Source organism: Tupaia chinensis, unplaced genomic scaffold, assembly GCF_000334495.1.
Source record: "Tupaia chinensis unplaced genomic scaffold, TupChi_1.0 Scaffold000387_1, whole genome shotgun sequence".
Classification (NCBI taxonomy): Eukaryota; Metazoa; Chordata; class Mammalia; order Scandentia; family Tupaiidae; genus Tupaia; species Tupaia belangeri.
In genome coordinates this window covers 2,884,894-2,904,436 of record NW_006159889.1, presented here as the reverse complement: position 1 = coordinate 2,904,436, position 19,543 = coordinate 2,884,894, and the positions used below count along the sequence as shown (strand labels likewise).

The window sequence follows — 19,543 nt, the reverse complement described above, 5'->3', positions numbered from 1 at the left end:
GGCTGCGGCGGCGAGGGGCTGCCGTTCCGCCGGGGCATCCGTCTGCTGGACAGCGGCTCCGTGGAGAACGTGCTGCAAGTCGGTAGGTGCTCTCCCGACTCCACTCTGGTCCCCGGCCTCCTCTTCCGCAGGTGCCTCCTCTCTGCGGTAGCCCTGGGCCGACACCGCGGCTTTCGGCCCAACTCCTGTACCCCTGCCAAGGGACGAGAAGTCACTGAAAAAACTTTTCTCAACATTCCATTCGGGTCCACTCCTGCTCTTTCCCCCACTGGTCTTCTACCCTCATTTCTTTTTGTTTGAAGAACCAATCATCTTTTTTTACTCTTCACTTGCTCCCCGCACCAACGGCAAAGATGGGCAGATATCTATGCTGTTTGGGATGTAATAATTTCAGAAATGCGTCTTTGTGATTCAAGTTTAGAGAGGAGAGGATTGTTAGTGAACGTGGAGTAGTTGGTCTTGGAGTGTTTGAGGGACAGGCTGTCAGAGACAATCTGTAGTCGTAGTCCTAGCTGCTTGAACCTGGATGTAATTAACTTTAACAGTGTAAAAAAAACAACAAAAGATGTGCATTTCAGACAGTTTTAATTGTCTTCTTTACTGTTCTACCTCCCTGGACCAGTGATGCTTGGGAATCTAGGCTGCAGACTAACAATAACGGAAGATGGAAATGTGACAGCGTCTCTTCTCCACACCCCCATCCAAGGAAAAAAAAGCCACACAATCTGGAGTGGGGGTGGGGTTTGTCTTCCTTGTCAGACTAGGGTAAATCAAAAGCTGGTCACGTTGGGTTTTTCAAATGCTTCTCATTTAACAAGTCTTCGTATTTGCTTTTGTTTTATCTTTTTGTTTGTGTGAATATGAAAAACGGTTTTCTTTTACTCCTGCTCCAGAGCTTCTGGTCAGTTTGTTAATCTTTTTAATACATAAATACAGTGCCCTTGATTTGTGAGTGGTTAGGGAGAAAAGGAGAAAAATGACATTGTTTAACATTGACTTGCTATGTGGAAAATTAACACTATTTGTTTTTCCTACTTGGATTATTATAGCCTTCTGAAAGTAAGCATGATCTTTATGCATTTTATTGTATAGTACACATTCATATTTATTGAAGGGAATACTGATTTTTGAAAGGAGTTGAAGAGAGGTTGTTTTAGAATTAAACAAGCGCAGACACACACTAAACACACAAATCTCAAACATCTCTAGCTCTCTTCCCAGGTCAATCAATCATAATTGAATTTTTTTTCCTTTGAAGAGTAGTACATTGTGGTGTTTAATAAAAGGTAATCTGCTTCTGGTTATTGGGACTCATTAAATCCTATGTTTCTTACTAAAACAGCATACCACAATTTGTTTTGCAAAGGTGAAATGTCAATTTATTCTGTGCCACACTACAATGACAGTGCATTGAAAAAGTTTTATTTGTAAGAAGTTAGTCTTTGGTGTGTTTGTGAATATTTTCTAAAGAATGAATTGAGTAAGCAGGTAATAAAAGATGTACACATTTAATACTAAAATATTGAAAACATGAAAATGAATGTAGGCATTTCTCTATTAGCCTGTAAACTTTAATCCTTCTATGAATTTACATCAGTTAATATTGTTGAAGGGACCAGCAGTTAGTGTAATGACTATGTCACTGGACTTCCATGTAGTCGACCACGGTTCATGTCCCGGACCTGGTGGCTTGAAACTCACGCCAGCGTGTGTGCGTGCGTGCCCAAGATCCCGAAAGGAGAGAGAGGAGAACAGAGGAGAAAGGATTGCGGTGTGGCCCTCCCCCCTGGGAGGTGATTTCTCTCTTTCTGTCTCTCTGTCTCTCTCTGTGTTTCTAGGGAGCGCATGCGCCCTATAGCAAAAACCTCTAAAAAAAAAAAAAAGATTGTTGTTTAAAGCATTTTAAATAGAAGAGAGTCCATTTAAATGGTCATTTTTAGAGTCAGATGGATTTGAAAAGAATTAAAAAAAAATGTTCGAACTTGAGGGAGAGGAGGAGGAAGAGGAAGAATTTTAAAGCGTTATCTATATTTAAAGTGACTAAAATGTCAAGTTCCTAATTAAATCAGATTTTGCAGATGATCCGGACAGATCATGTGTAAAGCAGATATTCCTTCTTATGATAGTTGGTGTGCTTATGGGGTGATGGACTCCTACGGTTTCAGGGACCTTGAGAAAAGACACTTAGTAACGTATATTTTCTGATTCACCTTAGATTTCAAAGAAGATAAGAGAATTAGTCATTTTTAGGTAATGCTATTTAGGAATGCAAGCTGTGTGATCTTTATTTTTCTGACCTTAATTTATGTTATTAAGTATAGAAGAGAAGCATAATCTCTTTATCATTTTGAGTTCTGTACTTTGGGATGAATCACTTTGTCACACTAGAGACTTATTCCCTCATCTCCTAAACTTAAAATTATGAATGTGTGAATTCATCTAGGTGATATGTTTTATAAAAATATTGCCAAGAGATGAATAAGGAAGTTGTTTGTATATAGCAAGATAGTATTCATGTTCTTTAATTTATAACCTTACTTCAAATTATATTTATTTGCTAAGTGATACTGATTAAGAGATTTACATATTTTCTTACTCTTTCTAAGCCATGTAATAACGTCAGAACTGGGAGGCAAATGAAGGCTGATGCTTTAGAAAGGGAGAGAAGTTGAGGTATTTCTCTAACAACCTTTTGAAGAAGGGAGTCATAAGAGAATTTAAATGAAAAAAGAAAACACACGAAGAATGAAAAATTTGGAAGAAAATAAATGAACAGCAGAAACTTATACAAGGAGTAGGTAGATTGAATTCAGTAGCTTCTGATTATTTTTCACATAGAATCTAGTATGAGCATTTGTGGACTCTGAAAAGCAGGTACTCTGTAGAAAATTTCAGATTTTGAGTCTGAACTAAAACTTTCCTGGCTTGATGTCAACAAATGGGAATGCTATAGGTTTGTTATGCTCAAAGGATATATTTCTTTTATTTAACAGTACTGAGTCAGAAGTATTGTTCCTTTTAAAAGGGGGAAATTGCAAATTAGTCTTTTCATGGACATCTGAAGTTTGAAGCTGTGTCAATAGACTTATAGTCTGCTCTCTCAGTATTAGGAAGGTAATAGGGTTGAGTTTTAAACAACTGCATTTTTATTTTGTTCTAGAGACTGGTGGAAATAGCAGTATAAATGCTGGGAAAATACTTAGGAGTCTGCAGTATAAGACTAAGACAAATATAATTTACTAATAGTTTTAAGATTTCGACCCTTTTTTTTTGTTTGTTTTTGAGAGGTTTTTGCTACAGGGCACATGCGTTCCCCAGAAACACAGAGACAGACAGAGAGACAGAAAGATAGTATTCATGTTCTTTAATTTATAACCTTACTTCAAATTATATTTATTTGCTAAGTGATACTGATTAAGAGATTTACATATTTTCTTACTCTTTCTAAGCCATGTAATAACGTCAGAACTGGGAGGCAAATGAAGGCTGATGCTTTAGAAAGGGAGAGAAGTTGAGGTATTTCTCTAACAACCTTTTGAAGAAGGGAGTCATAAGAGAATTTAAATGAAAAAAGAAAACACACGAAGAATGAAAAATTTGGAAGAAAATAAATGAACAGCAGAAACTTATACAAGGAGTAGGTAGATTGAATTCAGTAGCTTCTGATTATTTTTCACATAGAATCTAGTATGAGCATTTGTGGACTCTGAAAAGCAGGTACTCTGTAGAAAATTTCAGATTTTGAGTCTGAACTAAAACTTTCCTGGCTTGATGTCAACAAATGGGAATGCTATAGGTTTGTTATGCTCAAAGGATATATTTCTTTTATTTAACAGTACTGAGTCAGAAGTATTGTTCCTTTTAAAAGGGGGAAATTGCAAATTAGTCTTTTCATGGACATCTGAAGTTTGAAGCTGTGTCAATAGACTTATAGTCTGCTCTCTCAGTATTAGGAAGGTAATAGGGTTGAGTTTTAAACAACTGCATTTTTATTTTGTTCTAGAGACTGGTGGAAATAGCAGTATAAATGCTGGGAAAATACTTAGGAGTCTGCAGTATAAGACTAAGACAAATATAATTTACTAATAGTTTTAAGATTTCGACCCTTTTTGTTTGTTTGTTTTTGAGAGGTTTTTGCTACAGGGCACATGCGTTCCCCAGAAACACAGAGACAGACAGAGAGACAGAAAGCGAGAAATCACCCCCAGGGAGGATGGCAGAAATACTATATTTATTTGGATCCAGTATTTAAATTTTTAAAAATTAGGTAGAGGCATGTCGGGGCCTTCTGTACCTGGTACAAAGGGATTTCAAAAGTTTGTGGGAAATAGAACTAAAGTACAAGTTTATTTCAATGCAAAAAAATTGAAAATCTGTGTATGGTTTTTTGTAATGCACATTTCCATCAGCTTTTTGAAGACTGTGTATTATCTTAATTATTAGGTCGTCAGAAAAGTCATAATGTATTTTTTTCTGTTTTTTTTTTTTTTTAATGCAAAAATGTGTCATGACTTTTCTGATGACTAAATATTTGTCCAGAATTTTTTTTTTGAGAGTTTTGCTATAGGGTGCATGCACTTGTCAGAGAGACAGAGAGATACAGAGAGACAGAAAACTGAGAAATCACCTCCCAGGGGGATGGCCATACAACAGTCCCTTCTCTTCTCAGGATTTTGGGCATGCATGTACATGTGCCCAGTGTGAGTTTCAAGCTGCCACGTCTGAGACTTGAACTACAGTGAATCACATGGGAGTCCAGTGCTTTAACCACTATTCCACTTGCTGGCCCCTGTTCAGAAATTTTTAATACGTTCTTTTTTCTGTTTTTTTTTTTTTTTTTTTGAGAGATTTTGCTACACGGCTCATGTGCTCACCAGAGAGAGAGAGAGACAGAAAGTGAGAAATCACCTTCCCGCAGGGATGGCCTCTCTGCAGTCCCTTCTCCTCTATTCTCCTCTTGGGATCTTGGGCATGCACGCACACGCATCCAATGTGAGTTTAAGCTACTGAGTCTGGTACTAGAACCGTGGTAAACTATGTGGGAGTCTAGTGACATAACCATTACACCATCTGCTGGTCCCATTAATAGATTCTTATAGGTGACTTTAACCATCTCCTATATTTTTAGTAAGCACATAATTTGTCTTTGGAGAGTTTTCAAGACTAGAGTGATACGGCCAGCAGGTGGTGTGGTGGTTAAGGAGCTGGACTCCTACATGGCTGACCAGTTTAAGTCCTAGACCTGGTGAATTGCTTTCTCACTTGCCCTTTCTCTCTCTTTCTGGTCAAATTAAATAATAAGTATAAAAAATAACTAATTCTTAAAAAAAAAAAAAGACTAGAGCCACAATACTGAGTTCTACTTTATATAGAAGAGGTATAATTATCAAGTCAGTAACAATAAGAAGAGATCTATTTCAGGAAGTTATTCATAACTTAAACATCAAATAATAAATTTATAATTTGTACACTTTTATATAATTAATAAACATGTTTATGAAATTTTTCTATAGTAAATATAACATCACAAATATTACAGTTCAGTTTTTTAAAAAAATTATTTTATTTAACTTTCGTTTATTATTATTATTTTCCAGCATTTCGATCAGAGAAAGACACACAGAAAGAGAAAGGGAAAGTGAGAAAGCAAGTTATAAGGTCCAGGACTTGAACTGTGGTGGGCCATGTGGGAGTCCAGTGCCTTTAACCACCACGCCACCTGCTGACCCCAGTTGTTTAGTTTTATATATACTTTCTTTTTGTCTTTATTATTTGAGGGAACAGAAGATATTTGCACCTAAAAAGCATTATAGTATCATGCATAAGTTAGAATAGATAAAATCATAATAAAACTTCACGTGGGTAAAATTAATTAAAATTATTTATTTAACTTTATTGTTATTATTTTTAAATTTGCTATAGGGCACATTGCTTATCAGAGAGACAGGGAGAGAGAGAGAAAGTGAAAAAGCAAACCATCAGATCCAGAACTTGAATCTCCGTCAGCCATGTGGGAGTCCAGTGCCTTAGCCATCATGTCCCCTGCTGTCCCAGTGACTTAATTTATACTTAAATTAATCCCTCACAGAAGCAGCTGTGTTCCTTTAGGGAATAAGTGGTAACATTTTTAGTATAGGAATGTATCAAGTTTTAAGGGTATTGCTTGTTTTTGACCAATGAGTTTTTTCCCTTTGCCTTTATCCCAACGCCTTACACATTTCACTAATTTTTTTTCAAGTGTTGTTTAGGGCTAGCCCTATAGTTCAGTGGTTAAGGGAGCCAGATCCTATGTGGCCAACTATGATTCGAATCTTAGTCCCATAGGTGCATGTGCCTATGTGACCAAAATCCTAATGGGTTGGAAAAATGGAGGATAAGGGATTGTGGTGTTGGATACCTTCCATTGTGGAAAGTTTCTTTCTCTCTCTCTCTCCCTAGTGAGCACAGGTACCCTCTGGCAAATAAAAGAAAGTTTATTCATTTCTTCTACAAACCAGAGAGATAGATAGAGAGATGTACTCCAGTAGAGTTTTAGTGTTGCAATGCACCCCAAGACTCAGCTAGATCTGGACATGTGTGTGCCCCTACATCCACACAAGGTGGTCCCAGACATGAACAAAGAACCTTACCATGTGGGTCAGCTTTACAGAGTATAGCGTTTTACTGGTGCACCCCCTTCCATCTAAATATGAAATAAGTGTTTATTGAATTAATGTGTTAAGAGTGGACCCTCCTCGATGTTGTAAAACTGAAGAGAAAAAGAAAGGCACACAGTGAAGCCTGAATTTTGAGTATAGTATTGGAAAGTAGGGAGAACTCCAGACTTGTGTATACAATGATAGTATTAAGTAATATGAATGTTAAAACATTGGTATATTTTCTATGTTGACCATCTCTTTTGTGTGAAGAATAGTAATTTACCAATTCATTGAAATGAAAGCTTTAAATGAATTCTTATTAAAGGTGACATTCTCAAAGATAAGACTTTGGATTTTAAGGATAATGGATAAACTAAAGATATTTTTTTTAAAAAAAGAATTATTTTATTTAATTTTATTTATTTATTTTAATTTGACCAGAGAGAGACAGAGGGAGAAGCGAGAGAGAGAGACAGAGAGAAGCAAGCTGCCAGATCCAGGACTCAAACTGCGGTCTGCCATGTGGAAGTCCAGCACCCTTAACCCTCACACCACATACCAGCCCCAAGATAGTAGGTTTTATTGTGGAGGTTATCTCTGTTTTAGAAAGTTTTAAACTTTATTATTGAAGTGTGAGTACAGATCTAAATTGCATAGTGGAAAAGCTGGAAATTTATGTATGCCTACATGAAACAGTTTATTTTTCTTGTTTCAACAGTGCATATTAAACATCAAGTCATTAACTATCATATCCTTTTGTGTTGAGAGATGAGTTTCAAGCCACCAAGTCAGGGGCTTGAACTGTAGTTGGCCATGTGGGAGTCCAGTACCTTAGCCACTATGCCACCCACTGACCCTAATTTTCTTGCTTTACATACAGTTGTTTGTATGGTTATTTTCATTTAGTTCTTAAAAATGCAAATTAAAACCCAAGGTGGGGGACCAGCAGTTAGCATAATGGCTATGTTGCTGGACTCCCACATAGTCGACTGCGATTCGATTCCTGGACCTGGTGGCTTAAACTCACGCCAGGCGCGTGTGCATGCATGCCCAAGATCCCAAGAGGAGAATGGAGGAGAAGGGATTGCGGCGTGGCCATCCCCCCTGCGCCCCTGGGGGATGATTTCTCACTTTTTATCTCTCTGTCTCTCTCTGTCTGTCTGGCAAGCGCACATGCCCTATAGCAAAAACCTCTCCAAAAAAAAAAAAAAACAAAAAAACCCCAAGGTGATATGTATACTATGTAGGCTATTAATAAACTGGCTCAAAACAAAAAGACTGACAATATCATGTACTAACAGGGATATGGAGCAACTCACATATTCCTGATGGAAATGCAAAATGGTACAGCTGCTTTGGAAAACAATTTCTTAAAAATTTAATCATATAGTTAACTTACATAAGACTCAGCAACCCTACTTCTAAGAGCAATGAAAACATATGTGCATAGTAAGGCTTGTACTGGGGACCAGCAGGTGGTGTGGTGGTTAAGGCGTGAGACACTCCCACATGGCTGATCACAGTTCGAGTCCCAGACCTGGTAACTTGCTTTCTCACTTTCTCTTTCTCTCTTTCTCTGTCTCTCTCTGACCAAATTAAAATAAGTGAATGAATAAATAAAATTTAATAAATAATTCTTAAAAAAAAAGATTTGTATTTGGGGACCAGGTGATGGTATAATGGTTACATTGCTGGACTCCCACGTAGTCAACTGCTGTTCAAGTCCCAGACCTGGTGGCTTAAAATTCACACTGGGCATGTTTGTGTGCATGCCCAAAATCCTGAGAAGAGAATGGAGAAGGGATTGTCCCATGGCCATTTCCCCCCTGGGGGTGACTTCTCACTTTTTCTCTTATCTCTCCCCCCAAAAATAAAGACTTGTACTTGAATATTTATAGTAGCTTTATTCATGATAGCCCCAAACTGCAAACAATCTAGATGCATATCAGATGGATGAATAAAGAAATCGTCGTATATCCATATAATGGAAACTATTCAGCAATAAAAAAGAACAAATGAGGGCCAGCTGGTAGGATGGTGGATAAGGTAGTTGGATCCCTTATGGCCACCTGCATGGTTAAGTCTTGGACTGTGGGGCTTGAGAAACACATAGGACATGTGTACGTGCATGCCCAAAATTCTGAAAGAAGGGAGAAATGGAATAGATGGGATTGTAGTGTGACCATCCCCCACGGGAGTGCTTTCTCATTCTCTTTCTCTCTGTATAGCCAGCACCTACACCCTCTAGCAAGTTAAGAGCAACAGCAACAAAAGAACAAACTGCTCATAGACTAGCAACCTGAGTGCATTTGTAAAGCATTATGCTAAGTAAAAGAGGTCAGACACAAAAGACTACACATAGTACAATTATGTACATATGAAGTTCTAGAAAGGCCAAAGCTGCAGTGACAGAAAATAGATCACTGGTCACTAGGGACAAGGGGAACAGGCATGAGGAAACTTTTTTGGCTGATGGAAATGTTCTAGATCATGATTGTGGTGGTGATTATGTGACTGTTTTTATTTATTTATTTTAAGGAATTATTTAATTAAATTAATTAATTATTATTCTTTAATTTGACCAGAGAGAGAGAGAAAGATAGAGAAAGCAAAATGCCAGGTCCGGAACTCAAACCATGGTTGGACATGTGGGAGTCCAGCACCATCACCACCATGCCACCTGCCAGTCCTATGACTGTCTTTATTGTTAAGATTTAATCTGATTGTTTTCATAAATCAATAAGTTTTATTGAATATAAATTATATGTCAAAATTTTGTTTTTTAAAACAAAGTTTTGTGGGCTCCAATCTTGGTTTCATATTAAACTCACCTAGGGAGGTTTAAAAAATGACCATACTCGGGTCAGCAGATAGCATGGTGGTTAAGATGCTAAACTCCCACATGACCAACTGCGATTTGAGTCCTGGACCTGGTGACTTGAAACTCATGCCAGGAGAATGTGCATGTGTGCCCAAAGTTCCAGGACAGAAATGGAGAAGATGGGATTGCAGTGTGGTCATCCCCCCTGGGGGACTTCTCACTTTCCCTCTCACTCTCTCTCTCTCTGGTGAGCACATGTACCCTATGGCAAAAACTTAAAATCATACCCAGGATGCAACCGAAATAAATTAAGTCAGATTTTTTTTTTAAGAGAGTTTTTTGCTATGTTGTGTGCTCACCAGAGAGACAGAGAGACACAAAGTGAGAAATCACCCTCCAAGGGGGTGCCCCACACCATAATTCCTTCTCTCCCATTCTCCCCTTGAGATTTTGGTATGCATGCACATGCTCCTGGCATGAATTTGAAGCCACTGGTTCAGAACTCAAAGCACGGTCAACTACATGAGAGTCCAGTGATATAACCACTACGCCATCTGCTGATTTCAAAGTCAGAATCTTTTGAGAATGACGACCAAATTTCAGAATTTTAAAATAGTTCTTAGGTAGTTTTATGTGCAGCCAGATTGAGAAATGTTGCCCTAGGAAAATTGAACACCTTTATTAGTGTTATTAATGTTTTTCTTTTTTATTAAGTTGACAGAGAGGGAACAGCAGGTGGAGTGGTGGTTGAAGTGCTAGACTCCCACATGGCCAAGTGCAGTTTGAGTTCTAGACCTAGCAGTTTGTGACTTGCTTTCTCACTTTCTCTCTAGGGTGGGCACATGCACCCTATAGTGAATTTAACAAAATAATAACAATAAAATTAAATAACTTTTAAAAATTGACAGAGTGTATGCACACATGCTGGGGGTGGCAGGGGTACCCCTCAGTGGGGTGTGTCTGTGTCAATCCTTTCTCTATTTCTCTATCTTGTTGGGATTCTGGGTATGCGTGTACATGTCTCTGGCATGTTTCTCAAACCATTGTCAGCTAAGTGGGATCTGGCACCCCCAACCATTAGGCTTTGGAGCTAGTCCAATGTTATCAGTGTTTCTAAACTGTTCTTGCCAAGCAAAACATTATGTAGTTTTTATTACACAGATGTATTGGACCATGTCAACTTTCTTTTCAACCTTTATCTATTCTGTTTCATTTGTCTTTAGGTTTATTTATTTATTTAAAAAAATTTTAAAACATTTTAAAAAATATTTTATTTAACTTAATTAATTAATTTTATTTTAATTTGACTAGAGAAGGACACAATGAGAGAGAGAGAGAGAGAGAGGGAAAGTGAGAAAGCAAGCCACCAGGTCCAGGACTCGAGCTGCAGTTGGCCATGTGGGAGTCCAGCACTCTTAACCACCATGCCACCTGCTGACCCCTTTAGGTTTATTGATGGATCTTAAAGAGAATTGTTATTTTACTTTTATAGACTGTTTCTTTCTGCATTTTGTAAATTTTATTCCAAAATATGGAAATTGTTTTTCATTGTCATAAAAAATATTTATGTTATATAATGCCAAGCTCTAATTTCTTTATGTTTATTCACTCATTTATAAAACATAATTGTTTTGTTCAAAATAGGACATAATTTCTATATTTAAGGAATACAGAGTTTACTGTAGGATACACATAAAAAATAGCATTTAACACATGTTTTGTTATAATAGAGGTAGTTACTATGGGGGCAAAGAGTAAGAAGTAATTAACTGGAGGAATAGTGACAACTGGATATATTGCTGTATTTTAATATAATTCTGTTTATAATAAGTGTTAAAATTCTGTCTGATATTGTAATAAAGATTGAGAACACTGCTTCCTGTCTACAAATTAGATTGGCTTTCATGAAATTCCTTCTGTATTAATGTTTCATATGCTCTATAATCTGGTGCATTGTTGATTCAAAGAGGGGGGCCAGCAGGTGGTGTGGTGGTTAAAGGCGCTGGATCTCCACATGGCCTACCGCATTTCAAGTCTGAGACCTGGTGGCTTGCTTTCTCACTTCCTTTTCTTTCTCCCTTTCTGGTCAAATTAAAAAATAATAATAAGTGGAATTAAATAAATAAATACTTATTTTTAACCAAAGAGATGATATTGGTAGGCAGGAAGGTACAGAAATATTACCAGATACTAATTTTTAAAAAAATTATTTATTTTAAGGTTTTTGCCATAGAGCGCATGTGCTTGTGGACATAGACCAAGACAATGAGAGGAAAAATGAGAAATCAGCTACCCTGGGAGAGGTAGCAGCATTGCAGTCCCTTCTCTTATCCTTTTCTCTGCGCGCGCGCTCGCACGCAACACACACACACACCCCTGCACGATTCTCTAGCTGTCAGGTCCAGAACTCGAACTGCAGTTGGACATGTGGGAGTCTAGCACCTTAACCACTACGCCACCTCCTGGTCCCATAAATCTTCCCCTGCCCCCCCCTCCCCCAATAAACTATTACTTTCCGGCTTTAAAATAGTTTTGATAGGGACCAGAAGATGGTGTAATGGTTACGTTGCTGGACTCCTGTATAGTAGACGGTGGTTCTAATTCCAGACCCGGTGGCTTAAAACTCATGCTGGGCATGTGTGCATGTACACCCAAGATCCTGAGAAGAGAATGGAAGACAAGGGATTGCAGCGTGGCCACTCCCCCTGGGGGGTGTTGTTTGTGATTTCTCGCTCTCTGTCTTTCTGTCTCTGTCTCTCCAGCATGCACATGCACCCTATAGCCCCACACACCAAAAAACCTCTCTTAAAAAAATAGTTTTGTTATTTTTCAGATTTTTAAAAAAATTGTTATTCCTTTTAGGTACAAATATGTGATAGAGCTAATCAGCAAAATGGCATTTTGTCTATCCATTCATTTTCTTGTGGTCTGTAAGCAGCAGGAAAACACACTGTATCTTTGAAAGTCTTGGTGATAATTACATTTTCCCCCTATTCATTTATGGCTTTATTGAATGGAAGCCTGTACCATTAATAGCTTTAAGAAAATCCAGCCTGTTCTTATTTTGCTTACATCTGTTTACACCTGCCTGATAAATTGACATAACTGACAAGCGTCAGCAACATAAATTGATGTTAAAATCCTTCTCCACACTTTGGCTTCCAGTCATGAAAAAACTCTGAAATTTGCTGATCTTTTCTGTCATTCATATTATATTATTATATTATTTACTATCCTGTATATTTGTATGTCTATACACATACATACGTGCTATCACACATATGCAATTCTGGCTCCTTACTATGTCTGTTTCCTCTACTGCAAATGGATGGAATGATGGTACCTACTTTATAGTAGGGTTAAATTACTTAATATGTAAGCCACTTAGAACAAGGACTAGCACATATTAGTGCAATGTATTGAGTAAGTATTCACTGCTATTTTTATAGCCTTTTCCAAAATTGTATTTTGTATTTATCTTCCTTTCTTCCATCTTCCTTCTACCTCTGCAGCCTTTACAGTCTGACTTTTGCTTTCACTCACTAAATTAAAATTGATCTCTTAAAGGTCACCAGTGACCTCATGATTGCTAAGAACAGTATCCTTTTTCCATTCTTCTCAGCCTCTCTATAGAATTTTCTGCAGTATACTGTATCATCCTCTTGAAATGCTTCTTAGGTTTTTGTTTTACTGAACCATTCTGACTATTTCCTGCCTGCCTTTATTCTCTTATCCCACAAAAGTAGGATATATTTCTTGTCACAAGTCTTCTATTATAATTTTACAATATAATTTATTTCTGCAGCTTCAATTACTATTTTATGAACATAAAATAGCATGATATAGTGATTTAAAATTTGTGTAAAATGGGGCCAGCATATGGTGTGGAAGTTAATGCTGGACTCCCACATGAGTGACCGTGGTTTGCATCCCAGACCTAGTGGCTTGAAACTCATGCCTACTCATGTGTGCATGTGTGCCCAGAGTCCCAAGAGGAGAATGGAGGAAAAGGGATTGCAGCATGGCTATTCTCCCAGAGGAGTGTGTGTTGGGGGGGGGGGTAATTTCTCACTCTCCATTTCTCTGTCTCTGTCTTTCTCTGATGAGTGTATGCACCCTCTAGCAAAATTTAAAAAACAAAAAAAGTTAACTCTTATGTGTATTTTACTACAGTTTTTATTTTTATTTATTTATTTTTGAGAGATTTTTGCTATAGGGTGTGTGTGCTTGCGGAGAGACAGAGAAACAGAAAGTGAGAAATCACTCCCTAGGGGGGATGGCCATGCTGCAGTCCCTTCTCCTCTATTCTCCTCTTGGGATTTTGGACACACATGCACATGTGCCTGGCATGAGTTTAAGCTGCCAGGTCCGGGACTCAAACCACAGTCAACTAAGTGGGAATCCAGCAAGGTAACCATTATACCATCTGCTGGTCCCGCCACAGTTTTAAAAAGTTAAGTTAAAAAATGGAGCTGGCAGGTGGCGTAGTGGTTGAGGGTGCTTAACTCCCATGTGGTTGACCATAGTTTGAATCCTGGACCTGGTGGCTTACTTTCTTTCTTTCCCTCTCTCTGTCTCTTAAGTTAAAAAAAAAATAATGATAATAATAAATAAAGTTAAACAAAAATAATTCTTAAAAAAAAACTTAAGTAAAAAAGGTCACATTTTCTTTTTCTTTCTTTTTTTGGAGAGGTTTTTGCTACAGGCCACATGTGCTCACCAGAAAGACAGAGAGAGACGGAGACAGAAAGCAAGAAATCACCCCCAGGGGGGATGGCCATGCTGCAATCACTCCTCCACCATTCTCCTCTTAGGATCCTGGGCATGCACGCATGCACACGCAGCCGGCGTGAATTTAAGCCACCGGCTCTAAGACTTGAACCGCAGTCAACTACATGGGAGTCCAGTGATGTAGCCACTATGGCATCTGCTGGTTCCTGCACCTGGTGTGTTTTTTAAGCCACTGGGGCCAGGACTTGAACTGCGTGTTTGGCCTTATATTGAATCTGGCTTCTTAACCATTAGGCTGTGGAGCTGCCAAGTATTTTGCTACTTTTACTAATTAAATATTGCAGAGTAGGCATTGCTGATATATTCATCTCCTTTTCTGTTACTTATCCAAATGTTGCTGTGTAAGTTGCTTTTTTTTGTTGTTTCAACAGAATAATGGCTTGGCATTATTATGCCATAGACAGTGAAGTTTTAATGACTTCTCCTAGCCGAGATAAAGTAATATCCTATGAGGTTACTGAATGGAGTAGGTCATAGCTACTTTATTGAATCTTCCTATGGAACTGAGTTTTTTAGGTTGTGTTCCCTGGGAAATATACTCGAAGATAGAACTGTACTTGCAGAAGTCTTATTGAGGAGTGCTTTTAGAATAAACTTACAGTGGAGGGAGGGAAGGGAGATTAGGAGGTCAGAGAGATTGATTTGATGCATTTATAACAGGAACTTCAGTCAATCCTATGGGGAGCTCTGAAGCTGGGACAGCACTTTAGAGTTGTCTGGAATTGGATGTGTCCTGACCTGAGGGTGGGGGATTTTTCTTGATGTGGTAGAGATGGAGATGAACTACACAGCTCCTTTTACAAGAACTACTACTGCCTAGCTGCAGGAAGGGCATTCCTCAGACAGCTTTCATCAGCTATGGTAGGGTCTGTCTCAACTATAGAGATCTGCTTCATTTGAAGGCTCACTCTTCTAGAGTCAGATGGCAAATGACTGAACAGGTGAGGAATAAAAAGGTCCAGATATTTTCAGCCTAACATGGGACTCTTTGAAAGGCAGTACTTGCTTCAGAAGTCATACCTAGTTGGCTGAACTTTGTCAGGACTGCATTGAGTTTGACTGCATTGAGTTTGACTTCTTCCTCTTAGTCTAGCTTCTGCTGCCTGTCCTTCATAGGTGTTGATCCATACCAAGTATATTGCATCCTGGACTCCATCTTGATGTTAGGAACTCACTGAGAGAACTCAACCTGTGATACTTTGGTCGAGGGCAGCTTGTGGAGGAAGACATAACAGAGAGCTAGCTGCCGACCCTCCTGGCAGTTAGAGGAATGAATGCTGTGCCATGAAGGAGGAACCTGGGCAGTGTACTCCCTGTGACTCTTGTATTCATTTCACATAGTAAATTTTCCCTATATGGGGTAGATCCTCCAGGATTCTGTATGGTCTCTTTATTTTGGAGAAATTTACAATAGTTAAGATTAGTGGGTGAGGGAACCAGCAGTTAGCGTAATGGCTATGTCGCTGGATTCCCACGTAGTCGACCGCGGTTCGTGTCCCGGACCCGGTGGCTTAAAACTCATGCCGGGCGCGTGTGTGTGCGTGCCCAAGATCCCGAGAGGAGAATGGAGGAGAAGGGATTGCGGCGTGACCATCCCCCCTGGGGGGTGATTTCTCGCTTTCTGTCTCTATGTCTCTCTCTGTCTGTCTGGCGAGCACACGCGCCCTACAGTGAAAATCTCTTCCCCCCCCCAAAAAAAAAAAAAAAAAGATTAGTGGGTGAGTTACAACCTCTGCTATTACAGCTAGTTTCCAAAATACAATACTGATAACATCTCCCTTTTCCAGTCTCCATTCTAGATTCTTAGTTAGACTCTTTTCCGGTTTAGGTAGTAGGCTTGAAGCGGGAAGTTGTGGAGGAGAAAAGGGTAGTTTGACTGTCTTCACTGAAGAGTCTATGCCTAGTCACCGACCACTTTCTCAGGCTGTGGCACTGTATTTGTTCATTTACTGTTAACATTCGGCAGAGGAGTACCAAGAGATGCCCTAGTAGTAACCTAAATGTTAATTGTCATCTATTGGCTGATGTTATTTTTCTTTGTGTTAATGAATCTGATTTATTTAATAAACACCATCTGTTTCTAAGGTACATATTACACAGCACATTATGTGACATTAAAATTGAGTCTATTATGCAGCTTTTTTTTTAAACAAAAAGAATTATTTTATTTAACTTTATTTATTTATTTGTTTTAATTTGACCAGAGAGGAACAGAGTGGGAGAGGAAATGAGAAAGCAAGCCACCAGGTCCAGGACTTGAACCGTGGTCGGCCATGTGGGAGTCCAGCTTTCTTAATCATGATGCCACCTGCTGGCCCCTATTATATAGTTTTTAAAGATCATTATTGAATCTGCTTTATTACAATAATATTTCTTTGATACATTATTGTAGTAATAACTGCAGAGATTTGTAGTGTTATACAATGTGTGCTGTCTCTTGCAGATATTACTAATGTGGCATCAAGATAATGAGCAACTAAAGAAGTCATTCAAATAAAGTCTTATGTTTTTATTTCCAGTATTTTAGTGTGGTTTTATTTGAAATTTTATTTAGTAATAGTGGTTTTCTAGTACCTAACTCCCTATTCACTTTGAGATTAGAATTGATTACTGAGGAATTGGATTTTAACTTATAACTATGTGATAAATATGTCATCTAGTAGACCATCAAGATAAGATAGCATTGCTTGGGGTTTTTATTAAGAGAGTTATCTTCTTTCTGCTTTAAATCCAAGGTTGCTTTGGAAGACTTGATAGAACCATGTTGGTTTTCCTGAAGAGACTTTGTATTTTGGAATCAGGCCTTTCTCTCCACCTAACACCTTTACTGACATATACTTCATAGACCATACAGCCCACCCACAGACAGTGTAAAATTCAATGGTTTTTAATATACTCAAAAGATATTGACATATACTTCATAGACCATACAGCCCACCCACAGAAAGTGTAAAATTCAGTGGTTTTTAATATACTCAAAAGATATTGACATATACTTCATAGACCATACAGCCCACCCACAGAAAGTGTAAAATTCAGTGGTTTTTAATATACTCAGAAGATATGGGCAACCATCATCACAGTGAATTTTAGAACATTTTTATCACCAACAAAGAAATATTTTTTTATTTATTTAACTTTATCTATCATCATTATTATTTTTAAATTTGACCAGTGAGTGACACAGAGAGAGAGAGAGAAGCAAGCCGCCAGGTCTGAGACTCAAACTGTTGTTGCCATGTGGGAGTCCAGCACCCCAACCACCATGCCACCTATTGGTCCCCAAAAGAACTCTCCTCTCTTCTTCCCCATCCTCCTCCCTTCTTCACCATCCTCCTCCCAGGATTTTAAGCATGCATGCACATGTGCCCAGGGTATTTCTCAAGCTGCTTGCTGCCTCTGGGGCTTCCCAAACCATGGTCACTCGAACTATGGTCAGCCTTGTGGGAATCTAGAGCCTTAACCGCCATACCACGTGCTGGTCCCCTGTGAGAGTGTTTTAAGAGAGTAAATTAATGCTTTAGTAGGAAAACAACTGGGGAAATTTCATCAGAGAGTCCTTGTCCACCATGACAGTGCTCCTGCTCATTTAAGTAAGGGCAATTTTGTGAGTTTCAGTGGGAAATTGTTTACATCCACTTTACAGTCCTAGTGTGGCTCCTTCTGACTTCTTTTTGTTTTCTAATCTTAAAAACATCTTTAAAGGACACCTTTTTTTTTTTTTTCCAGTTAATAATGTAAAACAGACTGCATTGACAGTTAAATTCCAGTGCTTTAGGAATGGACTAAATGACTAGTGTCAGTGCTTATGAAAAAGTGGCTTAAACTTGATCAGGTTTATGTTGAGAAATAAAACTTATATTTTTGTTTTTATCTTTTAATTCCACTTCCTATGAACTTTTAATAGTCCCCACATATAATCTGTCAGTGATTTCTAATCAGTTTAACATATGAGTCATAATTACCTTTACAAATTGGAAAATGTGAAACTTGGACTAATCCCAGAAGCTAAAAACTTTACTAACATACTTTAACAACAATAATAATAAATAACAAATATTTACTGGGCACTTATCATCTGCTAAAAGTATTCTGTGTTCTGTAAAGGGTTTATGAGCTTATCTCATTTACTCCTAACTGGAGTGATATAAGATAGATGATATTACTACTCCCATTTTACAAATGAAATAAATGATATTTAGAGGCATTAACTAACTTAACTGGTAAATTAAGAATACAGAATTTGGGTCAAGAATCTGACATTATTTATAGCAACAAATATGCAATAGCAAATAATAAAACAAGATATGTACTGTATAATTTTAAAAATTTCATTAATTGTCATTATTTTTATTTTTATTTTTTTGAAGCTGACCAGAGAAAGAAAGAAAGTGAGAAAGCAAGCTGCCAGGTCTGGGACTTGAACCACAGTCAGCCATGTGGGAGTCCAGCTGCCTTAACCACCACACCCCCTGCTGGCACCCATACTGTATAATTCTTATACCGATCTTGTAAATTACATTTATATATAGTAAGTTATTAGTACTAAGGTATCATTAACATACTGAAGTTATTGTCCTAAAAATGCTTTTGGGCTAACATTTTTTATATGAATCTCTATGAAAGGCAAAAATACAACTAGTTCTATATAGATATGATTTAGTACAATTGTATTTGCAATAGCTTTTCCACAACTTATAGCAGGTGACTGTTAGTACAACATAATAAGAATTCTTCACGCTTTTAAAAAATATTTCTTTATTTAATTTTATTTGTTAGTATCTTTTTTTTTTAATTTGACCAAAGAGACAAACAGAGAGAAGGGAAGTGAGAAAGCAAGCTGCTAGGTCTGGGACTCAAACTGTGGTCACCCATGTGGGAGTCCAGCACCTCAACCACCATGCCACCTGCCAGCTGCCACCCTTTTCAATTTCACCTCCAGCTGAATTTTGTTGGATTTGATTATGTTTAGATTCAGCTTTATTTTGCATGTTACTGAACCTAAAGGACATGTTAATCTCTTCCTAGGAACCCTAATTCTTTTTTATAAAGAGTTATTTTATTTAACTTTATTTATTCATTTGTTTATTTCAGTTTGATGGGCGGGAGAGAGAAGGCAAGCTGCTAGGTCCGGGACTTGAACTGTGATCAGCCATGTGGGATTCTAGTGCCTTTTACCACCACATCACCTGACAGCACCAGAACCCTAATTTTTTATGGTCTCTTCTATTACAGTGATTTATACCATTGTGAAAATTCAAATTTTTATAGAGTTTTACAGTCTGAGAAATGC

The 19,543-nt window shown here is 38.0% G+C and overlaps 1 protein-coding gene across 1 annotated transcript in view; it reads left to right on the top strand.

The window, feature by feature from the left end:
* ZSWIM5 (zinc finger SWIM-type containing 5) overlaps positions 1 to 19,543 on the top strand; it is a gene marked incomplete in the record, with an annotated part of 174,855 nt that overhangs the window by 2,925 nt on the left and 152,387 nt on the right.